The sequence below is a fragment of the Triticum aestivum genome, chromosome 6B (genome assembly GCF_018294505.1).
Source record: "Triticum aestivum cultivar Chinese Spring chromosome 6B, IWGSC CS RefSeq v2.1, whole genome shotgun sequence".
Taxonomy (NCBI): Eukaryota; Viridiplantae; Streptophyta; class Magnoliopsida; order Poales; family Poaceae; genus Triticum; species Triticum aestivum.
This window is the reverse complement of record NC_057810.1, coordinates 67,596,118-67,608,982: the sequence shown is the minus strand read 5'-3', so window position 1 is coordinate 67,608,982 and position 12,865 is coordinate 67,596,118. Positions and strand designations below refer to the sequence as shown.

Below are 12,865 nucleotides of genomic sequence, written 5' to 3'. Positions count from 1 at the left end.
CAATCTTGATAGAAATATCAAGAATAAGCAAATGAGAAAAGTCCCAAAGGAAAATAGTGAGAACCCTTCCTCGGAAAAGACCGGTAAAACCTCCAACACCGAAAACATCATAGAAGATGCATGTGAACTCCGTTTTTGATGAACTCAAGCTTGTCATCAAGATGACCATAAGCTCTAAGACTCACAAAGAGAACCAAACAAGAACCAAGAAACATGATGCAAGGATGCAATGGTTTGAGCTCTCTACTAACGATACGATCAAGCTACCAACTTCAGAGCCCCCCTTGATAGTACGGCAAACGATCCTATAACTCGGTCTCCCAACTACCACCACAAGACCGGTAAAATAGAAAACCTATCAAGGGAAAACCTTTGCCTTGCATATGGTCCACTTGAGCTAGATGAAGACGATCTTGACTCCCTCAAGTTGGACCACCTTTCTTGATTGCGTTGGCTCGATGAAGACTAGATGATTGCTCCCCCATAGTTCACTATGGGTGAGCCACTCTTCGGCACATATTCACAAGTCCATTGACACCACAATGGATGGAAAGATTAAAGCACTTGATCTCTTCATGATGCTCCACTTGAACTTGCACACGGCAATCTTGATGACGATCACCACTTGATGTCATCCTTTCCATGGGTTGTATGATATCTTGCTCTTGACGCAAGCCCATGGATACGTACCTAACCCCACATACAACTCTCACATAGACCATGGGTTAGTACATAAAGTGTAATGGACAATGCTTACCATACCATGGGATCACTTGATCCCTCTTGGTACATCTTCTATGCTTTGTGAGTTGATCAACTTGATTCACTCTTGACTTAGTCTTGATCAACCTTGAATCTTTGCAACTCTCTTCATTTGGATGATTTCTTGAAGGTAAACATGAATGATCACACAACCTTCTTCTTCAAGACATGCTTGCAATAAGCTCAACACTCGCATGACCAATCTTTGGATAATTCCTTAATAGCACCTTGGTCAACTCAAAAACTCCTTGAAACCAACACATGGACTTCAAGAAAAGCCTATGGACAAATCCTTAAAATACAACTCAAGACAACCATTAGTCCATAGAGATTGTCATCAATTACCAAAACCAAACATGGGGGCACCGCATGTTCTTTCAATCTCCCCCATTTTGGTAATTGATGACAATCACTTTCAAGAGAGTTTATATAAGGAATTATGCATCACCATGCAATGCAACAACTAAGAGTGCATGCGTATGAGATGCAAATGCTAAGGAACAAAACCAAAGAAAGAGGAGATAACTCTCTAAACTTCTCCACAAAACTCTCTGAAACTTCTTCCCCATTGGCATCGATTGCCAAAATGGGCGAAAAGCTAAGAAGACCAATATAAATTGTGGTCCTCCATAAATTGTGTATTTCTCAACAAGAGAGTGGAATGCAATACACATATCCAACGGTTAATACTTGGAGGAACACAAACTATATTGAGGCCCAAAGATTGCAAAAGAATGATATGCCACAAAGACATAACAAAGAGAGAAACAAGCAATCAAACAATCAAAAGATACCAATTGAAGCAAGCAATCAAAGGATATCAATTGAACAAACTAGACCAAAGATCCTATGAGCCACATGAATGAAGGATATTATGAAAAGCACAAAGGAGTGTTCTAAAGAAACTAGAGAAGCTCCCCATGATTTGTGCACACATAAGAATTTTTGTATTTGAATACAAAGTGCACAAAATAGGATCATAGCTCCCCCAAAATCAATAGAAACTCACATCCAGTGCAAGTGAGCATATAGGAAACAAAGCCTAGCGCTTGCAACAAGCACATGGTTGAGCAACATGTAAAAGAGGCAACTTAAGAATAGGATCAACCAAAATGATGTGTGTGAGTCATGGCGAAGCACTTGAGAAGACTAAAATTAGGATGAGCATTAAGCATCAACATAGTCTTGAAAGAATGAGGCACACGGTGCAAGGCCTGTCATTCCCACACACAACTAGCAAATGGGTTCACAAGCTTACTAATAAGCATATAAAGAACTTATGCTTGTGACAACCCGTGGTGAAGATAGAAGATGAAAGCCTCATCAAGACGAGGGATGCCAAGATGGCAAAAGCCTCGTAACGATAAGCATGAGGAAAATAATCTTCACCACACAAGAGTGCATCAAGATGCGACGATAGAGGACACGCACTCAAGGCAAAAGTTTTCACGGAGCCACCAAAGAAATAACATAAGAAAGACAAGGTGGACATGAAAGATAGGATATCAACTAGAGATGTAATTTCTCTCAAGTGTATAAGGTTCTATGTAGACGATATATCTACAAAGAAGAATGTACACCCGAAATAGTTCCAACACGAAGGAACAAGATATCCACAAGGAAGTCATAAATATACCAATAAGATATTTGCTTGAAAGCATAGCACTTGGCTAGATATGGTCTTATTGTATATAAATGAAGTCCAAACACACATCCATCAAAGGCATCACAACTAGCAACAAGAGATCATCGTTGGGATGCTTTGAGAGAGGAAAAAAGTATCACAAGATATGAAATGAAAATCATGCCAAGATGCAACCTACACAAGGTTGAATGCAAGAGGAGAAAGCATGAATAGATACTTGTTACCGAGATATCATTGGAAGGATGTAGTAGATACCAATTGAAGGTAGATAGTAGTTCATTGATCATCCTAGCTTGACTCCAATATGCACATGGTGACAACACCTTCCTTGTGAGTGAGCCGAGCATCCAATGCATCTCCAAATGTTCCTAGAAGAACAACACAAACTAAACGGTACCCAAACTCATCGGGACCAAATAGTTAGAAACACCAATACATATGACAAACTCCACATAAATATGTGCATATAGATAATAAAATGAATTTCATGCACATCTCATCCAAATTGAGACTAGGTGGAGTTTCCCCTATATATTGAGTCAAAGAAAGAAAGCATGCCAAATGAAATACATGAAGTAAACATGCATGCTCAAGACTGTCAAAACCCGAAACCAAAAGACAAATAAATGCCAAGTGAAAAGGATACCAAATGGAGAAATCATCACTTGGAAGATATCATTAAAGATACATCAAGGAATGAGATATCGATTGATACACACTAAACTAAAGATGTCAAACTCCCAAAGAGAGGATGGTTCCAAACATACCAAGCTCTCAGCAAAGTTTCATGATGGCACAAAGTACCAAAAAGAAATGGCTTGCCTTCCACCAAAACACACTTGATAAGGATCACAAGAAGAGTGAAGAAAATAGAATAGCTCCCCCACGAGTTGTGCATTATATAGGATTTGTATTTGAATACAAAATGCACAAGGTGGGATCACTGCTTTCACTATATCTAGAAAACACTAGACAAGAACAAGAAATAAACAAGATCCATAAGTGGTATGGAAGAAAACGGGAGTTAACACAAACCTTGGCAAGAGAAAAAGGCAAATAAACAAAAGCCAATGTAAAGGTGATCAATTAAATTCTACCACACATAAGTGACTACCAATTGTCAAAAGACAAGAAGTAGATGGAAAGAATTCCCGGTGGTAGATAGCAAGGATATCCAACATCATCTTCACACCACACACAAGCAAATTGCAACTTGTAGAGCTAACATGCCACCTAGGAACAAGATAATTTACAATATCAATTCTAGGTGACAATATCTCAAATGTACACATTTTCTAGGCTTGTAATATGCACTTAGCATATTACTCCCCCATAATGTGATACCAATAAGAACTAAACAAGAGGCAATAAGAGGATCCAACACGAGATAATCAATGGAATTTTTAGAATTTGAATTTCTCATGAGAGATATACCACCTAGCGACTAGATAATCTTGTAATATCAATACTAGATGGTATTCCTCATGTACACACATTTATAGGATTGTGAGGTGCACAAAGCACATCACTCCCCCAAAATGGGATGTTCCATTGATCTCTCACACGAGCCAACTAGGATACAAATAGGAAGCAAAAAGGCTCAACGCACGACGCACACATACATGATGTGCAAACCAACACACACATACTTGATTGCTCAAGATAAGCAAGTTGGAAGCGCAACATATACAAACACATGCAAGGAACAAAACCAAAACATGCAAGGGGGCAAGTAACTTTCAAGGTAAACAATTTAAGTACAAGTTACCGCAAGGAGGCACATTGGATATAAGATAGAAACTTGATAATCCAATTGACTTGGCTTGAGACAAAGAGAATGATGAAGTCCCCTTAATTCTTCATAATGTAGCCAAGTCTCCAATGCCCTCCAACAACACCTATTGATCAAGTTTGAGCTTGTTGGTCCCCAACTAAGTTGGGTCCTAAGAGGTTAGTCACAATAGGTTTGGCTACCCAAATGGTTCTTTACTTGACACCACTTTGAGTACCAACAAACTTGGCAAACACATTGCCAACCTTATCCTTACCAAGAGAATAGATATCATCAATAATAATTGGGTTGGATAAGTTACCACTAGTGCATGAAGAAGCGACGTGACCTTTCTCACGACATAGGTAGCAACGTCTACTCTTCACTTTCTTCTCACTTGATTTCTCAATTTGAGAAGCATTAACTTGAGTCTTCTTGGGAAGAGGCCTTTCTTCAACTTGATGTTGAGCATGAGATTGAACTTGTGCCCTCTTCCCTTGTTGCTTGACACTAATGGCCTTCTTCTTCAATGGGAAAGATCTAACATGATGCCCTTCAACTTTGCACTTGAAGCAAAAAATCTTGGCCGAATTCTTGACTTGTTCTTGGCTCTTCTTCTTGTTCAACTTGGACTTCTTCTTCTTGTTGGAGTTGAATCCAAGTCCACCTTTGTCATTGGGGGATTTTTGCACACTCAAGATATTGTTGAGTGTGGCCTTCCCTTCATGACACTTATCCAAGTCTTTCTTCAAAGAAGTGACTTGGGCCTTGAGCTCTTTGATTTCCTCTACATGGTTAGTCTCAACACAAGTACTAGAGGAAGTATAAGCTTCATCGTTAGAGCAACAAGGCAAGGAAAGCAATTCATCACAAGATGTACCAACATTGTGAGTAGATGAATTACAAGGACTAGCACATGGCAATATACTATTTTGACTAGAAGTAGTGCTAGTATCCACATGAGGCTCACTAGATGTTACTTTAGCAATCATGGCCTCATGAGCTATCTTTAGCACACTATGGGATACTAGAAGATCATCATGAGAGCTTGAGAGCTTTTCATGAATTTCTTCCAATTTCCCATAATTGCAAGATAGCACCTCAAGTTGAGCCCGTAGCTCAACATTCTCCTTCAAAATAGATGCTTCACAAGTAATAGAATTAGTAGCACAAGCATCATCATTAACAACAAGAGGAGAAGGCAACTTAGCAAGATCTTTTAAATAAGAAGCTTCAAGTTGAGCATGAGACTCGGTGAGTTTGATGAGCTCACCCTTGATGACCCTTGAGCCATTTTCGAGGTGCTCAAAATCCTCAAGGAGTCTAGCATGAGCAACTTCAAGTTTAGCATTTTTAGTTTCAAAAACATTGGCCACCTTAAGAGCTCTATCAGTAGATTCCTTCACTTTAGACAATTCTAGAGCAAAAGTCTCCTCAAGAGATTCCTTGGTGGTTTGTTCAAGTTCAAGAGCTTGAGAGAGGTCCGCAATCTCATTAGCGTAATCGCGCCCATGACCTTCCATTTTATCAATGGTGGCCTCATGCTCCTCTAGATGAGATTCCAACTCCTCAATGTATTTCTTGCCATCAATGACAATGGACATTATTTCCATGAAGTTGGAACGAGCAATTTTATTTTTATGAAGAGCTTTAAAAATCATTTCCCCCTTAGTTTTTAAGGAGGAAACATTATCATTCTCTTCATCATTATCCTCATCATCATTAGCATCAACATCATCATCAAGAGACATATTGGGGTACAAAGTAGGAGATACCTTTGACGCCTTAGCCATAAGGCAAAAAGCAATAGATGATGATGTAGGATCCCTTGAGGCACCATTAAACACCACATCTTGTTCCATGGAGTGTTCGGTTTTCACTACATTGTTAGCACAACAATTCGAGGAAATAGATGCATTTTTATCATGGCAACAAGACATAGCAAGCATATCATCATGAGATTTAGTCAAGCAATTTCTACATGATATGCAAGGACTATCAACACAAGCATGTGAAACATTTGGAGTGCTCGAAGTGTTAAAGCCCAAAGAAGGAGCATTGCAATAATATAGTGATGAAGGATCATCCACAATAAGCATACTATCATCATTGCAATGACCAACACTACTCACCATGTCATTACCTTGTGGCAAACCACATGTAGGTGAAGTAGAAGAAGTTGAGAAGACTATACGACCCGAGGTGGAGGGAGAACAATCATCCCCACAAATCTTGGACACACCATATTTATCTTGAAGCTTCGTCCACAACTCATGAGCATCTCGGAACGGCATGAGTTGAAATATAACTACATTGCTCAAAGCATCGAAAAGCACATTAGAAGCTTGAGCATTGAGATAAGAGTTTTTCTCATCCTCTAAAGATAATCTTTGGGGATCCTTTGGAGGAGAAAAACCCATATCTACAATTCGCTCTAAATTTGGGTCCATGACCCTAAAGAGATTAAGCATGCAAATTACCCAAACATCAAAATTTGTGCCATCGAAATTAAGAGTGTCAGAGAATCCTAATCCCCTAGTCGACATCTTTACTCTCTAGGCGGTAAAGCCTAATAAAGAGAGACGAGGCTCTGATACCAATTGAAAGATCGAGGATGTCGCCTAGAGGGGGGGGGGTGAATAGGCGCTTTAAAATAATTACGGTTTAGGCTTGAACAAATGCGGAATAAACCTAGCGGTTAATTTGTCAAGCACAAAACCTACAACAACTAGGCTCACCTATGTGCACTAACAACTTATGGTAAGCAAGATAAGCAACTATGTGATAGCAAGATATATGACAAAGAACAATATGGCTATCACAAAGTAAAGTGCATAAGTAAAGGGGCTCGGGTAAGAGATAACCGAGGCACACGGAGACGATGATGTATCCCGAAGTTCACACCCTTGCGGATGCTAATCTCCGTTTGGAGCAGTGTGGAGGCACAATGCTCCCCAAGAAGCCACTAGGGCCACCGTAATCTCCTCACGCCCTCGCACAATGCAAGATGTCGTGATTCCACTAAGGGACCCTTGAGGGCAGTCACCGAACCCGTACAAATGGCGACCCTTGGGGGCGGTCACCGAACCCGTACACTTTGGCAACCCTTGGGGGCGGTCACCGGTACCCGTCAAATTGCTCGGGGCGATCTCCACAACCTAATTGGAGATCCCGACGCTTGCCCGGAGCTTTACACCACAATGATTGAGCTCCGAACACCACCAACCGTCTAGGGCGCCCAAGCACCCAAGAGGAACAAGCTCAAGGGCACCAAGCACCCAAGAATTATAAGCTTCTCAACTTGTAACTTCCATGTATCACCGTGGAGAACTCAAACCGATGCACCAAATGCAATGGCAAGGGCACACGGAGTGCCCAAGTCCTTCTCTCTCAAATCCCACCGAAGCAACTAATGCTAGGGAGGAAAATGAGAGGAAGAACAAGAAGGAGAACACCAAGAACTCCAAGAACTAGATCCAAGGGGTTCCCCTCACATAGAGGAGAAAGTGATTGGTGGAAATGTGGATCTAGATCTCCTCTCTCTTTTCCCTTAAAAACTAGCAAGAATCCATGGAGGGATTGAGAGTTAGCAAGCTCGAAGAAGGTCAACAATGGGGGAAGAACACGAGCTCAAAGGATAAGGTTGAATGGGGAAGAAGACCCCCTTTTATAGGAGCTCCCGAATCCAACCGTTATGCTCACAGCCCGCATAGAGCGGTACTACCGCTCTAAGGAGCGGTACTACCGCTAGGGCGGTAGTACCCCTTCGAAACACAACAGCGAGGAGGCAAAAAGGCCAAAAGAACCTTCGGAGCGGTAGTACCCCTCGTCCTCACGGTACTACCGCTCGACCTGACGGTACTACCGCAAATGGTAGCGGTACTACTACTTGCGAGCGGTACTAAAAAAATACTTCTGTGCCTACTTCCGCTGAGCAAAACACGAGATTTTGGTCCGGAGCGGTACTACCGCTTAGGAGCCGCGGTAGTACTGCTTTGGGGCGGTACTACCGCTCAAGAGCCGCGGTAGTACTGCTCTGGAGCGGTAGTAAAAAATCACATCCGCTCTAGTCGCGGTAGTACCGCTGCAGCCTTTACCAAAACAGCCACAACTTTTGCAAACGGACTCCGAATTCAACGAAACCAAGTTTGTTGGAAAGCTAACGACATGGGCTAACACAATCTTGATAGAAATATCAAGAATAAGCAAATGCGAAAAGTCCCAAAGGAAAATGGTGAGAACCCTTCCTCGGAAAAGACCGGTAAAACCTCCAACACCGAAAACATCATATAAGACGCATGTGAACTCCGTTTTTGATGAACTCAAGCTTGTCATCAAGATGACCATAAGCTCTAAGACTCACAAAGAGAACCAAACAAGAACCAAGAAACATGATGCAAGGATGCAATGGTTTGAGCTCTCTACTAACGATACGATCAAGCTACCAACTTGAGAGCCCCCCTTGATAGTACGACAAACGATCCTATAACTCGGTCTCCCAACTACCACCACAAGACCGGTAAAATAGAAAACCTATCAAGGGAAAACCTTTGCCTTGCACATGGTCCACTTGAGATAGATGAAGACGATCTTGACTCCCTCAAGTTAGACCACCTTTCTTGATTGCGTTGGCTCGATGAAGACTAGATGATTGCTCCCCCATAGTTCACTATGGGTGAGCCACTCTTTGGCACATCTTCACAAGTCCATTGACACCATAATGGATGGCAAGATTAAAGCACTTGATCTCTTCGTGATGCTCCACTTGAACTTGCACACGGCAATCTTGATGACGATCACCACTTGATGTCATCCTTTCCATGGGTTGTATGATATCTTCCTCTTGACGCAAGCCCATGGATACGTACCTAACCCCACATACAACTCTCACATAGACCATGGGTTAGTACATAAAGTGTAATGGACAATGCTTACCATACCATGGGATCACTTGATCCCTCTCGGTACATCTTCTATGCTTTTTGAGTTGATCAACTTGATTCACTCTTGACTTAGTCTTGATCAACCTTGAATCTTTGCAACTCTATTCATTTGGATGATGTCTGGAAGGTAAACATGAATGATCACACAACCTTCTTCTTCAAGACATGCTTGCAATAAGCTCAACACTCGCATGACCAATCTTTGGATAATTCCTTAATAGCACCTTGGTCAACTCAAAAACTCCTTGAAACCAACACATGGACTTCAAGAAAAGCCTATGGACAAATCGTTCAAATACAACTCAAGACAACCATTAGTCCATAGAGATTGTCATCAATTACCAAAACCAAACATGGGGGCACCGCATGTTCTTTCACCTCCTTCCCCTTTCCTCCTTCCCCTTTCCTTCTCCAATTTGGCCAGCCCATATGGGGGAGGGGGAGCAACAACCCCTTTGTGGCTGGTGTGTTTCCCCTCTTGGCCCATAAGGCCCATATCTTTTGCCAGGGGTGCCTGGAACCCCTTCCGGTGACCCGATAAGTACCCGGTGCTTTCCGAAACACTTCCGGTGTCCAAATACCATCGTCCTATATATCAATCTTCACCTATCGACCATTACAAGACTCCTCGTCATGTTCGTGATCTCATCCGGGCTCCGAACAACATTCGGTTACCAAATCACATAACTCATACAATACTATCTCGTCAACGAACGTTAAGCATGCGGACCCTACGGGTTCAAGAACTATGTAGACATGACCGAGACACATCTCCGGTCAATAACCAATAGCGGAACCTCGATGATCATATTGGCTCCCACATATTCTATGAAGATCTTTATCGGTCAAACCGTTATGACAACATACGTTATTCCCTTTGTCATCGGTATGTTACTTGCCCGAGATTCGATTGTCGGTATCTTCATACCTAGTTCAATCTTGTTACCGGAAAGTCTCTTTACTCGTTCCATAATACATCATCCTGCAACTAACTCATTAGTCACTTTGCTTGTAAGGCTTCTTATGACGTGTATTACCGAGAGGGCCCAGAGATGCCTCTTCGATACTCGGAGTGACAAATCCTAATCTCGATTTATGACAACCCAACAAACACCTTCGGAGATACCTGTAGACAATCTTTATAATCAGCCAGTTACGTTGTGATGTTTGATAGCACACAAGGCATTCCTCTGGTATCCGGAAGTTGCATAATGTCATAGTCGAAGGAATGTGTATTTGACATGAAGAAAGCAATAGCAATAAAACTGAACGATCATAATGCTAAGCTAACGAATGGGTCTTGTCCATCACATCATTCTCCTAACAATGTGATCCCGTTCATCAAATGATAACACATGTCTATGGTTAGGAAACTTAACCATCTTTGATTAATGAGCTAGTCTAGTAGAGGCTTAGTAGGGACACGGTGTGTTGTCTATGTGTCCACACATGTATCAAGTTTCCGGTTAATACAATTCCAGCATGAATAATAAATATTTATCATGATATAAGGAAATATAAAATAACAACTTTATTATTGCCTCTAGGGCATATTTCCTTCACTTATCACATGTGAGCATGCAAGTTTATTCTTGGATTCTGCTTGAGAATATTTTGACATCAAACTCCCAAGGTTGCACTCGGAAACATGGTCAAGAGATATCTTTGAACCATATTTCCTTGATGCAAGGAAGAGCGCCATTAATGCTTCAGTTATGTGGATGATTTGAGTAGCCGTAATGAATATACTCATGTTGAGGGGAAGTACCATCCACAAAAAACAATGTAATTGATTGATAAATTGAATGCTTCTCTGGAAATAATTGATCAAGGGCAAGCCAAGGATGTGGATAGTCCTTACTACTTTAATAATACTCAATTTGAAAGTCCAAGAAAATACTTCAGTTCAATTCAAGTTTCAGACTCATTTTCTTATGTTTAGATTAATGCAACATAAATATCTACTTAATGCATAATGTATATAAATAGGGGTGAACTTGTGAACGGGCACATGAATGGAACTCAAACATACAACCATATGCAGACAAGACCTGTGTTTGTCTTTTATTCCCAAGTTTGAACTAGTATAGTTCGGGTTCTTACATGATAGTGCATGTCACTTTATTTTTTCACCGCTACAACGACCAAACCATGGACTAAGAAAACGGTGTTTCATATGTCTAGTACTAGAGTTCTTCTCTTATTAGTTAGTACCGAAGATGCCAAATGGCACAATGGTGCTCAAGCAATATGGAGGGATGTAGACATTGCACATTGCTGGCAGCATCTGCAGCGCTAGGTTACTTATTTCCTTGAACCGGGGCAGTTGTTGAGGCTGGACAGAGCCCTGGGCCTGTGGGTTTAGCTGAGATGGCTAGAAGGAGCCCTGGCTTGATGGATATTGTTGTTGAGGCTGCTGGTAGGAGACCTGGCTCGACGGTTGTTGTTGTTGATGATGATGGAAAATAATAGCATGAACGACACTGTGGATGGCTTGGCGCCGCGACTGCTCGGGGATCTGCCACAGCTGCTGACAACATAATTGTTGCAACAGTTGGTAACTACTTTGTTGCAATACTTGTGAGCTTGCATATGCAATGTTGTGTTGTTGCAAGACGACATCCCTGCATGGAATCATTTGTTGTTGCAGAATTTGTTGAAGGATTTGTTGTTGTTGTTGTTGTTGTTGTTGTTGTTGCTGCTGCTGCTGCTGCGAAATTGGTTGTTGTGGTTGCGGATACTGTGGTTGCGGTTGTGGATATGGTTGTTGTGTTGGAAATGGTTGCGCTTGTGGATATGGTAGTTGTGGCGGAAATGGTTACGGTTGCGAATATGGTTGTTGTGACAGAAACGGTTGCGGCTGCGGATATGGCTGTTGTGGTGGGAATGGTTGTTGCTGCCCTGGAAATTGTTGTTGTTGCACCAACGGAAATTACTATTGTGGTCGTTGTTGAGATGGATTTTGCGGCTACAATTGTGGCACTGGAACTCTAACTGCAGTTGTGGCGGTGGTCGCCGCGATAGCAAGGAGGGCAAGGATGAGAAAGGTCTTCATGGTGGATTTGTATTGACCACTGCTTGCTTGGCTTGAATGGTGCGCTCTACTTACGAGAATGATGGATGAGGAAGGATGATCATCATGCTACAGTCCTATTTATAGCTACCATGGCATAATCACCTTCACAGTTGGCATTTGCTTGCCAAGAAAGTGCTTGGAAGCTTCCTGAAATCATAATTTGATATGTTGTGTTTGGTGGCACTATCATTCCACCACCAAAAATCTATGATAACACACATGACTCATCTTATTCACTTTACAACTCAAACACTAATCTAGATTACCTAATTTTCTCAAACTAAGTTTGTAATGTTATGCAAGTTGTTAGGTGTAAACTAGATAAGCATTGCATGCACGAAACCTAGTTTGTAATCTTCTGTGGCCTGTTAAGATAGAGGAGACTAGTAATGTAACTTGCTTTAGTAGGCCATGACTCATCAAATTCCTTTTACATGTCAAGTGCCGTAGTGTTCTAGAAGTTATTAGCAAACATCAACTTTGTAATGTTGTACAAGTTGTTACGTGTAAACTAGATAAGCTTTAGTTGCACACAAAAAAGATTATAATCATGTGTGACCCATTTAAGATAGATTAAAGTAGTAATGTAGCTTGCTTTGATAGACATGACCCATCAAATTGCTTTTACTTGTCTTAACTGTTGTATATGTTGTACAAGTTATTAACAC

At 41.4% G+C, this 12,865-nt stretch overlaps 1 pseudogene across 1 annotated transcript; it reads right to left on the bottom strand.

Moving 5' to 3' along the window:
• Positions 1-11,163: 11,163 nt before the first annotated feature.
• Positions 11,164-12,191, bottom strand: LOC123135830 (alpha/beta-gliadin clone PW1215-like; annotated as a pseudogene). Its single transcript, XR_006466266.1, has one exon. The product of XR_006466266.1 is annotated as an alpha/beta-gliadin clone PW1215-like (transcript).
• Positions 12,192-12,865: the final 674 nt, after the last annotated feature.